Below are 16,662 nucleotides of genomic sequence, written 5' to 3'. Positions count from 1 at the left end.
AGCTACCAATGAGAAGGGTATTGTGAACGCGTGGACAGCTGTGATTAACCAATTACAGGTTGTTATGAAGCGCGTGTCCGAAGGCGTTGTGAGCACGTGCCCAGCCACCCCATCCGTTCCGGTGAATGATGGGGGAGTGACCGGGGAGAAAGACCCCCTGGCTGCTGCATTTGCAGACTTGTGGGTATCAGACAGCTCCTCCTCGTGGCTGGTTAAAAGGACTAGCCAAGCTAGGAGGGATATGTGTAATAGTATTTATATGCATTTTTTTTTTGTGTACCCTGTTTGTTGCAATGTATACGAAAAATGATTGAAAGATCGGTTTCAGCAGTGTTTCTAGTAAAACAAAAAGGGGGAGATGTGGGGATGGGAGTCTCACTAACGGACATTCCTGAGTTTGACTTTAATGAGCAAACGCTGTACCACCTGGCATGACAAGGCACTTAAGCAGAAAACAACGGAGAAAGGAATGTGCAGCTGGAAGGAGAAAAACAAGATAAAGACCATGAAGGCATTTCGCATGATCAGAAAGAACGGGCCAATCTGCTAGAGCATAGATGCGCGTGAACACAAGGCTGTAACCTATCTGCAAGCTGCAGGTAGCGCGTGTTCATAGTAGATAACTATATAAGCCCTGTTATAAGTGTAAATAAAAGAGAATGACCATACTCATATTGAGATCCGTCATTACTCCGGAATCGCAACTCCCGCTCCGTCGTCGACACTGTACAAAGGGAAACTCCGACATTTAACATTAAAAAATAAAAATAAAAGATTGGAGTTAGATGTTCCAGTTGAAAAAAAAAAAAAAAATGGAGTTAAAGTAGATAATGTCTTTCCCTCAGATCCAGCTTGGTAACAGAGCTAATAATCCTGGCAACTCTTGAGGTTTAGATTGGATATTAGGAAAAATTTCTTCACCGAAAGGGTTGTCAAGCATCAGAACAGGCTGCCCAGGGAAGTGGTTGAGCCACCATCCCTGGAGGTATTTAAACAACGTGTAGATGTGGTGTTTAGGGACATGGTTTAGTGGTGGACTTGACAGTGCTAGGTTAACAGTTGGACTTGATGATTTTAAAGGTCTTTTCCAACCTAAATGATTCTATGATTCTATTCTATTCTATTCTATTCTATTCTATGAATTAAAATGCATTAAGAGCTCTCTGGCTCTGAAACAGGAAACCTCAGAGAAGAGAAGGGTTCCAAATAGAAAACTACATAGCAAATATTGTCAGCACTGAAGAGGACTTTATTTAGCTTTCTCATATAAATATTGCAAATTGAAAGAAAAGGAAACAATTTTTTTTCTCACAGACAGTGTATAAATGTCAGTATTTTATATTTTATTTATAATATATGCACCTTGCACATAGCATACTAACATTCCACCAAAATTAGAACAAACTAATTTCTTTCACTAGTCCTTTCTAGGCTGTGCGGTTGAATGTCTCACAGCTCTTCAATGCAGTTTATTTGCTTCATTCAGCAGTACACATGCTGTTTAGTAGTTGTTACCTATTCAATGTATGGTATGACTTAGTATGGGGTATACTCATATAGGGTATACTCATATACTTGATTCTTGTATTTTGTAGTCTGATTATGTTTCACTACATGATCTATGATACTATTTGTTCTCAGACCTTTTTTGTGAATCATTGTGCAAACAACAGATTATGACGCAAAATCTGTCACGTACTGAGGGATGTATCTGATTTATCAGGTTATATGACTGAGGGGAGGCTGCAGTGCTGTTCCGCAGTCCCAGAATGAGTCAGCCCATTTGTATGTAGTGCTCCATGGGATCCACTGGTTATTTAGCTTGGTCTTCTAGATCAAAGTTTGGGAACTGCTACTTTAAATGGTGACATTGCTATATATTTCCAAATAGCAATCTGAGTTACATTTGCAACAAACATTTACTTATGTTTCCTCCTGATTCTAACACAAAAGGTCTTTTCTGTGCAAATGGTATTCTTCCAAGAGTTCAAAGACCTTCACAACTTTTTTGCCTCGGTCTTCACCAACCAAGTGCTCTAGCCACACCGCCCAATTCACAGAATCCAAAGGCAGGGACTGGGAGAATGAAGTACTGCCCACTGTAGAAGATCAGGTTTGAGACCATCTAAGGAACCTGAAAGTGCACAAGTCCATGGGACCTAATGAGATGCATTCAAGGGTCCTGAGGGAACTGGCGGATGAAGTTGCTAAGCCACTATCCATCGTATTTGAAAAGTCGTGGCAGACTGGTGAAGTTCCCAGTGACTGGAAAAGGGGAAACATAACCCCCATTTTTAAAAAGGGAAAAAAGGAAGACCCGGGGAACTACAGGCCAGTCAGTCTCACCTCTGTGCCTGGCAAGATCATGGAGCAGATCCTCCTGGAAACTATGCTAAGGCACATAGAAAACAGAGAGGTGATTAGTAACAGCCAACATGGCTTCACGAAGGGCAAATTGTGCCTGACAAACTTGGTGGCCTTCTACAACGGGGTTACAGCATTGGTGGATAAGGGAAGAGCAACTGATGTCATCTACCTGGACTTGTGCAAAGCATTTGATACTGTCCCGCACAACATCCTTGTCTCTAAAATGGAGTGTCGTGGTTTAACCCCAGCCGGCAACTAAGCACCACACAGCTGCTTGCTAACTCCCCCCACAGTGGGATGGGGGAGAGAATCCAAAGAGTAAAAATGAGAAAACTCGTGGGTTGAGATAAAGACAGTTTAATTGGTAAATCAAAAGCCGCGCACACAAGCAAAGCAAAACAAGGAATTCATTCACTACTTCCCATCGGCAGGCAGGTGTTCAGCCATCTCCAGGAAAGCAGGGCTCCATCACGCGTAATGGTTACTTGGGAAGACAAACGACATCACTCCAAACGTCCCCACTTCTTCCTTCTTTCCCCCAGCTTTTATTGCTGAGCGTGACATCATATGGTATGGAATATCCCTTTGGTCAGTTGGGGTCAGCTGTCCCAGCTGTGTCCCCTCCCAACTTCTTGTGCACCCCCAGCCTACTCGCTGGTGGGGTGGTGTGAGAAGCAGAAAAGGCCTTGACTCTGTGTAAGCACTGCTCAGCAATAACAAAAACATCCCTGTGTTATCAACACTGTTTCCAGCACAAATCCAAAACATAGCCCCATAATAGCTACTATGAAGAAAATTAACTCTACCCCAGCCAAAACCAGCACATGGAGAGACATGGATTTGACAGGTGGACCACTCAGTGGATAAGGAATTGGCTGGATGGTCACATTCAAATAGCTGTGGTCAACAGCTCAATGTCTAGGTGGAGACCAGTGATGAGTGGTGTCCCTCAGGGGTCTGTATTGGGACCAGTATTATTTAACATCTTTGTTGGGGACATGGACAGTGGGATTGAGTGCACTCTCAGCAAGTTTGCAGATGACACCAAGCTGAGTGGTGCAGTTGATTCGCTAGAGGGAAGGGATGCCATCCAGAGGGACCTTGACAGGCTAGAGAGGTGGGCCCATGCAAACATCATGAAGTTCAACAAAGCCAAGTGCAAGGTCCTGTACCTGTGTCAGGGCAATCCCAGATACAGGCTGGGTGATGAGTGGATTGAGTGCAGCCCTGCGGAGAAGGACTTGGGGGTACTGGTGGATGAAAAATGGAATATGAGCCAGCAATGTGCACTAGCAGCCCTGAAAGCCAATCGTATCCTGGGCTGCATCAAGTGTGGCTAGCAGGTTGAGGGAGGTGATTCTCCCCCTCTGCTCTCGTGAGACCCCACCTGGAGTACTACGTTCAGCTCTGGGGCTCCCAGCATAAGAAAGACATGGACCTGCTTGAGCGCGTCCAGAGGAGGGCCATGAAGATGATCGGGGGCTGGAGCACCTCTCCTATGAGGACAGGCTGAGAGAGTTGGGGTTGTTCCAGCCTGGAGAAGAGAAGGCTCCAGGGAGACTTTATAGCGGCCTTTCAGTACTTAAAGAAGGCCTACAGGAAAGATGGGGAGGGACTCTATCAGGGAGTGTAGTGACAGGACAATGGGTAGTAGTTTTAAACTGAAAGAGGGTAGATTTAGATTAGATATTAGGAAGAAATTCTTTACTGTGAGGGTGGTGCAACACTGGAACAGATTGCCCAGAGAAGTTCTGGATGTCCCCTCCCTGGAAGTGTTCAAGGCCAGGTTGGAAGGGGCTTTGAGCAACCTGATCTAGTGGAAGGTATCCCTGCCCATGGCAGGGGGATTGGAACTAGATGATCTTTAAGGTCCCTTCCAACCCAAACCATTCTATGATTCTATGATTCTATGATTCTATGGTATGTAATAAAAGGGATAGAACTCTAGGTGCCATTGATTGAGTCACTTCAAGTTTTCAGATGCAGTTCTTACTAAAACATACAAAGCTTAAAAAAAAAAAAAAGGTACAGGGACACAACGGCCCAAATCAAGGAATCCCAAGGAACAAACACCTTGTCCGGGTCCCTCCCAGGGCTGGCCCAGCAGAGCCATCAGCCCCACAGTCCAGGCATGAAACCCATCACCATGAGTCATCAGGAGCAGCTCTCTGGATCTCCTTTCAAACTGAGGGGGTCACTGCCTAGGGGTGTGGGACACACTATGGGATGCAGGGGAAAAGCAGTTTGGGATCACACAGGACTTAGGGATGTTTAGGGGAGTAACCAAAGGCAGGAAAAGGGAGGGGTTTAGGTGATTTGGGGAGGAACAAGAGTGGGAAAATAGAGGGATAAGGGGATAAAAAGGGCTAGTCAAGTGTAAATACTTGGCTGGTCAGTATGCTTGTCTAGTGTCCTGGTTTCGGCAGGAATAGAGTTAATTTCCTTCCTAGTAGCTGGCACAGTGCTGTGTTTTGGATTTAGGATGAGAACAATGTTGATAACGCACCGATGTCTTAGTTGTTGCTAGGTAATGCTTACACTAGTCAAGGACTTTTTAGTTTTCCATGCTCTACCGACTGAGAAGGCTGGAGGTGCACAAGAAGCTGGGAGGGGGCACAGCCAAACTGGCCAAAGGGACATTCCATACCATGTGACGTCATGCTCAGTACATAAACTGGGGAAAGCTGGCCGGGGGGGGCCGCTGCTCGGGGACTGGCTGGGCATCGGTCGGCGGGTGGTGAGCAATTGTACTGTGCATCACTTGCTTTGTGTATTATTATTATTATTATTATTGTTATTATTATTTTATTTCAATTATTAAACTGTTTTTATCTCAACCCATGAGTTTTTCTCACTTGTGCTCTTCCAATTCTCTCTCCCATCCCACCGGGGGGGCGGGGGGAGTGAACGAGCGGCTGCATGGTGCGTAGTTGCCGACTGAGGTTAAACCACGACAGTCCTTTTTGGCGCCCAACGTGGGGCTCGAAGGGTTTGAGATAATAACAGATTAACCGGAGTGTATTAAGGAATTTATATCTGTTAATAGTTGTGGGTCACAATGTTGGTTTCTCTGTTTTCAATATTGATTTGTATAATCTGCATCGTGCTCTTTTTCCTGCTGTACATGTTAGAGATTGGTGTTAGTTTTTGCAGTTTGCTGTGGTCTGCAGTAATTAGTGATGTCTCGCTTGTGAGGTTTGTTTTTAGAACATTGACCTTGACGTTAGCGTGGTATGCAGGTTTCGCAATGAAGCTGTTACTGTACCACGGATAGCATTTCATGGAGAAAACGAGCAATTGCAGTAACTTTTCTGAGAGTTTTTTTACGGAGGAAATACAGAACGGCAGTGTCACTACCTTCTTCTATGATGTTTCCTCCTTCATTACAGTAACTTTTCAGTATTTTGAACATCCTTGGGTAGTTAAGATACTTCTATTAATACTTCTTGGGAATATTGTTTCGGTTTTGTCTAAAGTTGGTAAGCAATTTCAGAATATCATCCAGAGATCTGCCCCAAGGCTGGACAGTTATGAGTGGCAGGGTGTGTGGGATAGGATGGGCAAGTACCTAGGCTAAAGGGCACCCCCAGTGTTTTGGAACTTCACCCCTGAGCAAGTGCAGAATCCTGAAAAGTTAGTAGAACATTTGGAAAAAGTATGCTGTCACCCTGGCAACTCCAGAGAGATGCAGATAATTGCAACGTGCTGGGGCCTGGCCCATGCCTACCGAGCCCTGTTCAACACCATTCAGTACCCTCAAAGGGAAGAGAAGGTCTCTGGCTCTGACAGTAAAACGACACGCCCTGTGGTCACTCAGACCCGGGCAACACGCCCTGTGGCTGAACCAAAGAACCAGCCTGTGCCGGTATCAGTCGCCCCTGTACACAAGAAGAAATCTTGGAAGCGGAAGTCGGCTCGTTTAGTAAGGGAGGAAGAAGCTTCTTCTCAAAGGGAGCCAGAGGAAGAAGTGGAAGAGGCAGACTACCCTGGAGAAGGGCCATCACGAGAACAGGAGGAGGAGGGCCAGCCACTGCTTGGGGAGGAAGAAGAGGACAAACTCATAAATGAGGCAGTGACCACCCGATCTTTATCCCTGAGTGAGCTGCAAGATATGTGAAAAGATTTCAGCCGTCGTCCAGGCGAGCATATTGTCACCTGGCTGCTCCGATGCTGGGATAATGGGGCCAGTAGCCTGGAATTAGAGGGTAGGGAAGCCAAGCAGCTGGGATCCCTTTCTAGGGAAGGGGGCATTGACAAAGCGATTGGAAAAGGGACACGAGTCCTCAGCCTTTGGAGGCGACTCTTGTCAAGCGTGAAGGAAAGGTATCCCTTTAAGGAAGATGTCATATGTTGCCCAGGCAAGTGGACCACCATGGAGAAGGGTATCCAGTTTCTGAGAGAATTAGCTGTGCTGGAGGTGATTTATGATGACCTGAACAATGAACAGCTATCCAAAGATCCAGACGAAGTCAAGTGCACACGACCCATGTGGCGGAAGTTTATAAGGAGCTCACCATCGTCATATGCCAATTCATTGGCAGTGATAACCTGGAAAGATGGAGAGGAACAAACAGTGGATGAATTGGCTAGTCAACTCCGGCAATATGAGGAAAGTCTTTCTTCCTCCCTCGTCTCGGCTGTGGAGAAACTGTCCCGGGAGAACCAGCAACTCAGAGAGGATAGGTCCTACTCCTCACCTGTACGGACCAGTATCTCGGCTATTAGGAGTCAGTGTTCTTTTGCTCAAGAGAGAGGATATAAAGGGTACACACCACGGGGCACCCTATGGTTTTATCTGCGTGACCACGGAGAGGACATGAGGAAGTGGGATGGGAAACCTACTGCAGCCCTAGGGGCACGGGTACGCAAATTGCAAGGGAAAACAATCACAGAAAGAGGTTCTTCCAGGAAAATTGCTGCTCCAGTTTCCAGCGGGCAGTTCCCCAGACAGAGTAGAAGGGCTGATCTTACTCCTGATGTTAATGAAGAAACTTCTGACTCGCACGTACAAGAAATGAGAAATGAGTACTGTGATGAGGATTAGAGGGGCCCTGCCTCCAGCCAGGGGGAGGAAAGGGACAACCGGGTTTACTGGACTGTGTGGATTCAGTGGCCTGGCACATCAGACCCACAGGAGTATAAGGCTCTGGTAGACACCGGTGCACAGTGTACCCTAATGCCATCAAGCTATATAGGGGCAGAACCCATCTGTATTTCTGGGGTGACGGGGGGATCCCAACAGCTAACTGTATTGGAAGCCGAAGTGAGTCTAACTGGGAACGGGTGGCAGAAGCACCCCATTGTGACTGGCCCAGAGGCTCTGTGCATCCTTGGCATAGACTACCTCAGGAGAGGGTATTTCAAGGACCCAAAAGGGTACCGGTGGGCTTTTGGTATAGCTGCCTTGGAGACGGAGGAGATTAAACAGCTGTCCACCTTGCCTGGTCTCTCGGAGGACCCCTCTGTTGTGGGGTTGCTGAAGGTCGAAGATCAACAGGTGCCAATCGCTACCACCACGGTGCACCGGCGGCAATATCGCACCAACCGAGACCCCTTGATTCCCATTCATGAGCTGATTCGTCGACTGGAGAGCCAAGGAGTGATCAGCAAGACTCGCTCACCCTTTAACAGTCCCATATGGCCAGTGCGAAAGTCTAATGGAGAGTGGAGACTTGTCGTGCCATTTGCCAAAGCAGAGGGAAGGAGCAGTCACTCAATGTGAGGGATCAGCAGACTTCGTTTATTAGAATACAATCATCACACTTTATAGGTTCCTTAATTAGCTCATACATATTACAAAAGCCAAGCTCCTTATTGGTTAGTAGCCTAAATGCCAGCCTTTACATACACATCTTGTTTCTCCCAACATTTACATACACATCTTGTTTCTCCCAACACCCTGTTTCCTCCAGCTGCCGTTCCCTTTTGCTAACCACAACTTTCTTGTCGGCTTTATGCCGGAGTAAACAAGGTCAGTGTGTCCTTGCACTTTATTAGTTCTCACACCAGCTGTTTTCGCCACTTCTTGAGATCCTGCTGACTTATCAATTCTATGTTGACATGCCTCTGCTCAGCCAGCCAGTCTCCCACAATTCCCCCGTTTTTATTTTGGGCTAGCCAAGCGTCACTAGATATACGTGTTATTAATCGTTTAATACAAGACAAAGCACAACTAAACAACACTAATCCTATAATTACTATTATTAGTATTAATATTATGCTCTGAATTATTCCCTTTAACCACCCTCCTAGGCTTAGCCAATTAGTTAGCCCTTCTCATTGGTAGCTGCCGGCTGGTCTCGCCGATCTGTGCCTCCTCCTTATCCTGGGTGTTGTTCCGCTGTTGTTGTTCATCATGTAGTGAGGCTCCTTCTTCTGCTCAGGGAAGGATGGTCAAGGTCACCAGCCGTTTTTGTCAGCATATCCCTGCTACTGTTAAAAACATGGGTTGCTCATGGATACTAGATCGTGCCCCTGCTGTACCAGCCACTCCTCCACAATTCCCCCTTCTTGTTTTTGAGCAACCCAGACTTGATTAACAATTTTCATAATTGCTTTCTTCACACAGCTAAAAATTATACAAGAGCATATACTTATTACTAATATAACAATTAAAATGCATAAGCTTTCTTTTATTAAACTTATTATCCAAGATGGCAGTTCCCCAAATATATTCTTAAGCCAGGTATCGAATAACCCGTGATCTTGTTGAATATTCTTGGTGTGGTCCTTTAACCATTGTAGCTGTTTGTGGATTGACTCCCCATGGTCAGACAGATTCATACAACACATCCCTTCAAAATCCTCACACCCATGTCCTTGTGCTAATAACAGAAAGTCAATAGCAGCTCTATTCTGTAAAATTGCATGATGGAAGCTATCCTGATCTGCAAGTAATTTTTCAATAAGCTCTGTTGTCATATCAGCCTGCTTTTTAGCCCAACAAGCTAATTTCCCTACCTCATTTAGGGCCCTCGCAGCTGCAGCACCTGGTACAAATAGTGAAAGGAAGACCTTTTCGGTGTCGCTAGGTAGAATTACGTCATCACGACAGTCTGGGGAAAGACCCGTGGCGGCTCTTTTTCGTCTTTGTTGTTGCCCTTTTCTTGTTATGGTTTTCCACCAATTTTCTCCCGGAGCCAGCAGGGTCAATTTTCCTAAGTAGCATGGCCCTCCTACAGCATTTGCTGGGATACCCTGCCAGGCCCTGTCCCCACATATTAAAAATACCTGTGGGGGCAACGCCTTTGGGGTACCATTGTTCCAGATCCCTATTCCTCCCTTTGTTTCCGCTCCAGCTGCTCCTAAAGCATAGCTGTTACCACTGTCATTGGTACCACAAAAATCGCCCGCATCCTGATACTTGTAGTAAGATGCGTGAGAGGTGACATTAGTCCACCCTGTCCAATTTCTTGCCTGGTAGAAGTGGATACCCGTCTGTAGGGGTCCCCCAAATATAAAACATGTCTGAGTCCAATTTTTAGATGTATTTCCAACTCGCATCGACCCTAATAGTTCCAACTCCTGGGGATTCCAGGGTAGCGAGTGATTTAATCCTTTTATCAAGTTAGCACTACAGTTGCTAGTTGCAGTCGTATTAGTACAACTGCCAGTACTGAACCTGGCAAAGTCACCTTCCTTATATCCAGGCATACCTAACAAACAAGTCCTAAACGGCTCAGTTGCTGAGGCGAGGGAAAGGCAAAACGCGGGCTGTCCTGTTTTATTTGCCCAGGTTACCCACATATTTTCCCTTGGGTTAATGCGATGTATAGTTGCCGACCCTGGGATTATTAAGATTAGCCCAATTACAATCACATCTGCCTGGCTCAACATTTTCTCTTCTAGGTGAATTGCCTTTTTTTTTTTTTTTTTTTTTTTTTTTTTTTTTTTTTTTATAAACAATAATCAATTTGGCAGTTTCGTGGACTGTATTTCGTGTCCAGTGGTTATTAATATTCTATACAGCACTATTTCTTTTAGATAGCAAGTTTCAGATCACCTTTGTGCACGCGTGCACCGGGCCCACCACTTCTTATCACAATGGTAACACTGACACAATACTCACGGTACACACTGTAGGCACTCTTTGTTTTTGTTTTTTTTTTGTTTGTTGGTTTTTTTTTTTTCTTTTTTTTTTCTCTCTCTCTCTTTTTTTTTTCTCTCTCTTTTTTTTTTTCTCTTTTTTTTTTTTCTCTCTTTTTTTTTTTTTTTTTTTTTTTTTTCCACATATCGCCCCCCACAAGCGATCGACAAAATGACTATACGCTTCAGTGGCACCTTGCTGTACAGAACTAAAGGATGGAGTGGACGAACCGGGTAAGGCTAAAAAGGCATCTAGCACCAGTTTGGCAGACAACTGCAACAAAGCAATAGGAAAAAAACTGAGCATTAATATCATTAAACCTTCCCGTCCCCGTTATCATTTCCACGGTAATCCCATAGAGGGGATCCCCCTGCGTTTGATGCTGTGCCGCAGCACTTGCCGCCCGCCGTGACCATTCCGACCCCCACAACAAATACTGCGTAGGTGACAATAAAAGCCGCATAAGGTTTTGGCAGTCAGAAGGGCACATCAGGTCAGCCGAAAAAATCCAGATTACAATTTGACGTGAAGCTTCTGATTTTATCCCATACTGGGACACAGTGTTTTTTGCTTGCTGAAGGATTTTCCAATCGTGAGGTGCCCACTTATTGCCGTTATTCTCTTGCAGCACAGGAAAAGCACTCGCCCCCAAGCTGGATACCGCTTGCCGCTGCCCGTCCAGCATAGCGTCTCTAGCCACTTCGCTCCAGCGTCTGGGCTGAACCGTCGCTGGTGGTCCAGAGAGGCAAGGGGGTAGGGATTCCCCTGATGCCCCGGACAGGTGCTCCATCCCTCCCCTCTGGGCTGTAATTGTTAAGTCCTGTAACTGTTGCACCACCTTCTTCAGGAGCTCATTAGTCCCAGCCATACTCTGTTCTTTGCTGTCACCCTGTGGCGGAGTAGACGCACCTGAAGAGACTCCTAGAGGCGGGGCTGTTGGCCACGGAGGGGTTAACGGAACCAGCCGCTCCTCCTCTCCGGGTCGTCGCTCTTCCGCGACCGTCTCAGGTGAAAGAGGGGCCCCGTTACCGCTAGTTTCTGCATCTTTGCAGTCCGTAAGCGGAGGGTACGTTTCAAGCAGTTCAGAAGCGCCGTCACCCCCCAGAACACTATACTTGGCTTCCAAGGCAGTTCGTTTGGGGGTACCCGACATACCTCGGACTGCCGACGGCCCAAAGAACCGAAACAGTCCAGATGTTGTATTCTTCGGTCTATCAGGCAAGGGTTCTGGGGCTAGCATTTGAGTGGCTGCACAAGCCACCTTTCTTTCAGCTTTCATGGCTTTTAAAGTCTCTGATACAGACCTCCATAGTTCCCGCACTGTTTTAATCTCTTTCTTTGACTTTTCATCCCCCGTGATAGTCTGCTCCCACATAGTATTGCCAAGCTCTCGCCACTCAAGGTCAGAAAAAATAGTTTGACTGTCCTTAAAATGTCCCCAACGTTGTCCTAATCAACGCACATAATTGTTTTACCGTTGTCTCGATCCCTCTCTTGGAGAGGATGCTTACGAGCAACACAGCTGCCGCCTCTGTTTCCATGATAGCGGTCGCTCACTGGGAGGCAGTTGGCCAGACTGCTCCGTTATCAGTCCGTATTAGAATCTGAAAAAATTCCCCGGGCTACCCCATACTCTAACAAGTCAGTGAGTTCCTTCTTTAAATCTACCCCTTCTGTGCCCCGCTTCTCTAAGAAGCATTTGAGCAAGTTATACGCCGCTTGCCTGTTCATACCTTTAAAGAGCGCTCTATTGCAGCCTTTGCAGACTTCGGCGGCGCGTAGCTGGCGGGACAGCCTCTTTAGGTGCTCCCGGGTGCGGGGACGAATATCCCTTTCACCTCCTGCGCTGCTTACAGGACCGCACTTTAGTTCTCTACTGGCCGTGGCTTCTGGACTCCGCTATCGGGTCGCCGGGTCCCTTGTTCGGGCGCCAAATGTCGTGCCATTTGCCAAAGCAGAGGGAAGGAGCAGTCACTCAATGTGAGGGATCAGCAGACTTCGTTTATTAGAATACAATCATCACACTTTATAGGTTCCTTAATTAGCTCATACATATTACAAAAGCCAAGCTCCTTATTGGTTAGTAGCCTAAATGCCAGCCTTTACATACACATCTTGTTTCTCCCAACATTTACATACACATCTTGTTTCTCCCAACACCCTGTTTCCTCCAGCTGCCGTTCCCTTTTGCTAACCACAACTTTCTTGTCGGCTTTATGCCGGAGTAAACAAGGTCAGTGTGTCCTTGCACTTTATTAGTTCTCACACCAGCTGTTTTCGCCACTTCTTGAGATCCTGCTGACTTATCAATTCTATGTTGACATGCCTCTGCTCAGCCAGCCAGTCTCCCACAGAGACTAACAGTAGACTATCGTGGCCTAAATGAAGTCACGCCACCGCTGAGTGCTGCTGTGCCAGACATGCTAGAACTTTAATACGAACTGGAATCAAAGGCAGCCAAGTGGTATGCCAAAATTGATATTGCTAATGCATTTTTCTCAATCCCTTTGGCAGCGGAGTGCAGGCCACAGTTTGCTTTCACTTGGAGGGGCGTTCAGTACACCTGGAACCGACTGCCCCAGGGGTGGAAACACAGCCCCACCATTTGCCATGGACTGATCCAGACTGCACTGGAAGAGGGTGAGGCTCTGGAACATCTGCAATACATTGATGACATCATCGTGTGGGGCAACACAGCAGGAGAAGTTTTTGAAAAAGGGAAGGAAATAGTCCAAATCCTGCTGAAGGCCGGTTTTGCCATAAAACAAAGTAAGGCCAAGGGACCTGCACAGGAGATCCAGTTTTTAGGAATAAAATGGCAAGATGGACGTCGTCAGATCCCAATGGATGTGATCAACAAAATAACAGCCATGTCTCCACCAACTAGCAAAAAGGAAACACAAGCTTTCTTAGGCGTCGTGGGTTTTTGGAGAATGCACATTCCAAATTACAGTCTGATCGTAAACCCTCTCTATCAAGTGACCCGAAAGAAGAACGATTTCAAATGGGGCCCTGAGCAACGACAAGCTTTTGAACAAATTAAAGAGGAGATAGTTCATGCAGTAGCCCTTGGGCCAGTCCAGGCAGGACAACATGTAAAAAAATGTGCTCTACACCGCAGCCGGGGAGAATGGCCCTACCTGGAGCCTCTGGCAGAAAGCACCAGGGGAGACTCGAGGTCGACCCCTAGGGTTTTGGAGTCGGGGATACAGAGGATCCGAGGCCCGCTATACTCCAACTGAAAAAGAGATATTAGCAGCATATGAAGGGGTTCGAGCTGCTTCAGAAGTGATCGGCACTGAAGCACAGCTCCTCCTGGCACCCCGACTGCCGGTGCTAGGCTGGATGTTCAGAGGGAGGGTCCCCTGTACACATCATGCAACTGATGCTACGTGGAGTAAGTGGGTCGCACTGATCACACAACGGGCTCGCATAGGAAACCCCAGTCGCCCAGGAATCCTGGAAGTGATCATGGATTGGCCAGAGGGCAAAGATTTTGGAATATCGCCAGAGGAGGAGGTGACGCGTGCTGAGGAGGCCCCACTGTATAATGAACTACCAGAAAATGAGAAGCAATATGCCCTGTTCACTGATGGGTCCTGTCGTCTTGTGGGAAAGCATCGGAGGTGGAAAGCTGCTGTATGGAGTCCTATGCGACAAGTTGTAGAAACTGCTGAAGGAGAAGGTGAATCGAGCCAATTTGCAGGAGTAAAGGCCATCCAGCTGGCTTTAGACATTGCTGACCGAGAAAAGTGGCCAGTGCTCTGTCTCTCTACTGACTCATGGATGGTGGCAAATGCCCTGTGGGGGTGGTTGCAGCAATGGAAGCAGAGCAACTGGCAGCGCAGAGGCAAACCCATCTGGGCTGCCGCATTGTGGCAAGATATTGCTGCCCGGGTGGAGAACCTGGTTGTAAAAGTCCGTCACGTAGATGCTCACGTACCCAAGAGTCGGGCCACTGAAGAACATCAAAACAACCAGCAGGTGGATCAGGCTGCTAAGATTGAAGTGGCATAGGTGGATCTGGACTGGCAACATAAGGGTGAATTAATTCTAGCTCGGTGGGCCCATGACACCTCAGGGTGCCATCAAGGAAGAGATGCAACATACAGATGGGCTCGTGATCGAGGGGTGGACTTGACCATGGACACTATTGCGCAAGTTATCCATGAATGTGAAACAGGCGCTGCAATCACGCAAGCCAAACGGTTAAAGCCTCTCTGGTATGGAGGACGATGGCTGAAATATCAATATGGGGAGGCCTGGCAGACTGATTATATCACACTCCCACAAACCCGCCAAGGCAAGCGCCACGTGCTTACAATGGTGGAGGCAACCACCGGATGGCTGGAAACATATCCCGTGCTCCTTGCCACTGCCCAGAACACTCTCCTGGGCCTTGAAAAGCAAGTCCTATGGCGACATGGCACCCCAGAAAGAATTGAGTCAGACAACGGGACTCATTTCCGAAACAACCTCATAGACACCTGGGCCAAAGAGCACGGCATTGAGTGGGTGTATCACATCCCCTATCATGCACCAGCCTCTGGGAAAATTGAACGATACAATGGACTGTTAAAGACTACACTGAGAGCAATGGGTGGCGGGACATTCAAACATTGGGATACACATTTAGCAAAGGCCACCTGGTTAGTCAACACGAGGGGTTCTGCCAATCGAGCAGGCCCTGCCCAGTCAGAACTTTTACGTACTGTAGATGGGAATAAAGTCCCTGTAGTGCACATAAAAAATATGCTGGGGAAGACAGTCTGGGTTATTCCTGCCTCGGGCAGAGGCAAACCCATCCATGGGATTGCTTTTGCTCAAGGACCTGGGTGCACTTGGTGGATAATGCGGGAGGATGGGGAAGTCCGATGTGTACCTCAAGGGGATTTGATTTTGGGTGAGAATAGCCAATGATCTGAATTATGTGATGTTAAGTACTAATTATAGTTATAATAGTTATACTAATAATACACAGATATACTAATCATACTAATAATATTATATGCCATACTAATGTTATTACAATAAGAATCACCCAGACTAATGAAGAATAACTTCAGTGAAACCAAGCAAAGCACAGTGATGATGGTACCAGAACTGACTTCAACATGAAACAATCCAACACCACATACCATCTCCATTTTTCCTGCCCTGGAAGATTATTATGAGAGATGGAGCCCAAAGTCATGGACTAAATGAACTCACCGAACATTTTAGAGGGATGGCCCAAAAACTAAGGGAATGATATCTCTGTGTGTGTGTGTGTGTGTGTGTATATATATATATATATAGAAAAAAAGGGGGTGGTGATTAATGAAAATGTACTGGAAAATATGAGCCTTGAGCATGACGCAGATGGTATAGAATAAGGGGTGGATATTGTCCTGGTTTTGGCAGGGATAGAGTTAATTTCCTTCCTAGTAGCTGGTACAATGCTGTGTTTTGGATTTAGGATGAGAATAATGTTGATAACACACCAATGTTTTAGTTGTTGCTAGGTAATACTTACACTAGTCAAGGACTTTTCAGCTTCCCATGCTCTACCGACTGAGAAGGCTGGAGGTGCACAAGAAGCTGGGAGGGGGCACAGCCAGGACAGCTGACCCCAACTGGCCAAAGGGATATTCCATACCATGTGACGTCATGCTCAGTACATAAACTGGGGGAAAGCTGGCTGGGAGGGTCACTGGTCGGGGACTGGCTGGGCATCGGTCGGCCGGTGGTGAGCAATTGCATTGTGCATCACTTGCTTTGTTTTTGTATATTATTATTATTATTACTACTATTTTATTCTATTTCAATTATTAAACTGTTTTTATCTCAACCCACGAGTTTTCTCACCTTTACTCTTCTGATTCTCTCCCCCATCCCACTGGTGTGGGGGGGAGTGAGCGAGCGGCTGTGTGGTGCTCAGTTGCCGACTGAGGTTAAACCACGACAACTAGTACCAAAGGTGATTATGTGTCTCCTCCAAGAATCACCAATGAGTGCCAACATTAAGCTAAGGGCAAAGTACCTGTTAATCATGAAAGCCAAGGATTGAGACAACAGGTGCTACCCAAAGACAGGGTGTTAGATCTAATTTGTGAGGCACGTTTGATACAGTAGGGTTCTGGTAGAAAATGATGGAGTAGAAGGGATTGATTGTGTACTTTTTCCTCTTTATTCATGTGTGACTAAGCATGATACCTGAGGAATTGCCA

The 16,662-nt window shown here is 46.6% G+C and overlaps 1 long non-coding RNA gene across 1 annotated transcript; it reads right to left on the bottom strand.

Moving 5' to 3' along the window:
- Positions 1–8,086: 8,086 nt before the first annotated feature.
- LOC143172037 (uncharacterized) lies at positions 8,087–12,800 on the bottom strand. The gene is made up of 2 exons (XR_012997275.1): positions 12,187–12,800; positions 8,087–8,799 (listed from the first exon to the last, which is right to left on the bottom strand). It is a non-coding gene; the product is annotated as an uncharacterized LOC143172037 (long non-coding RNA).
- Positions 12,801–16,662: the final 3,862 nt, after the last annotated feature.

Source organism: Aptenodytes patagonicus, chromosome W (genome assembly GCF_965638725.1).
Source record: "Aptenodytes patagonicus chromosome W, bAptPat1.pri.cur, whole genome shotgun sequence".
In the NCBI taxonomy this organism is placed as follows: domain Eukaryota; kingdom Metazoa; phylum Chordata; class Aves; order Sphenisciformes; family Spheniscidae; genus Aptenodytes; species Aptenodytes patagonicus.
Note: the sequence above shows the minus strand (reverse complement) of the source record. Positions and strands in the feature narration are given on the sequence as shown.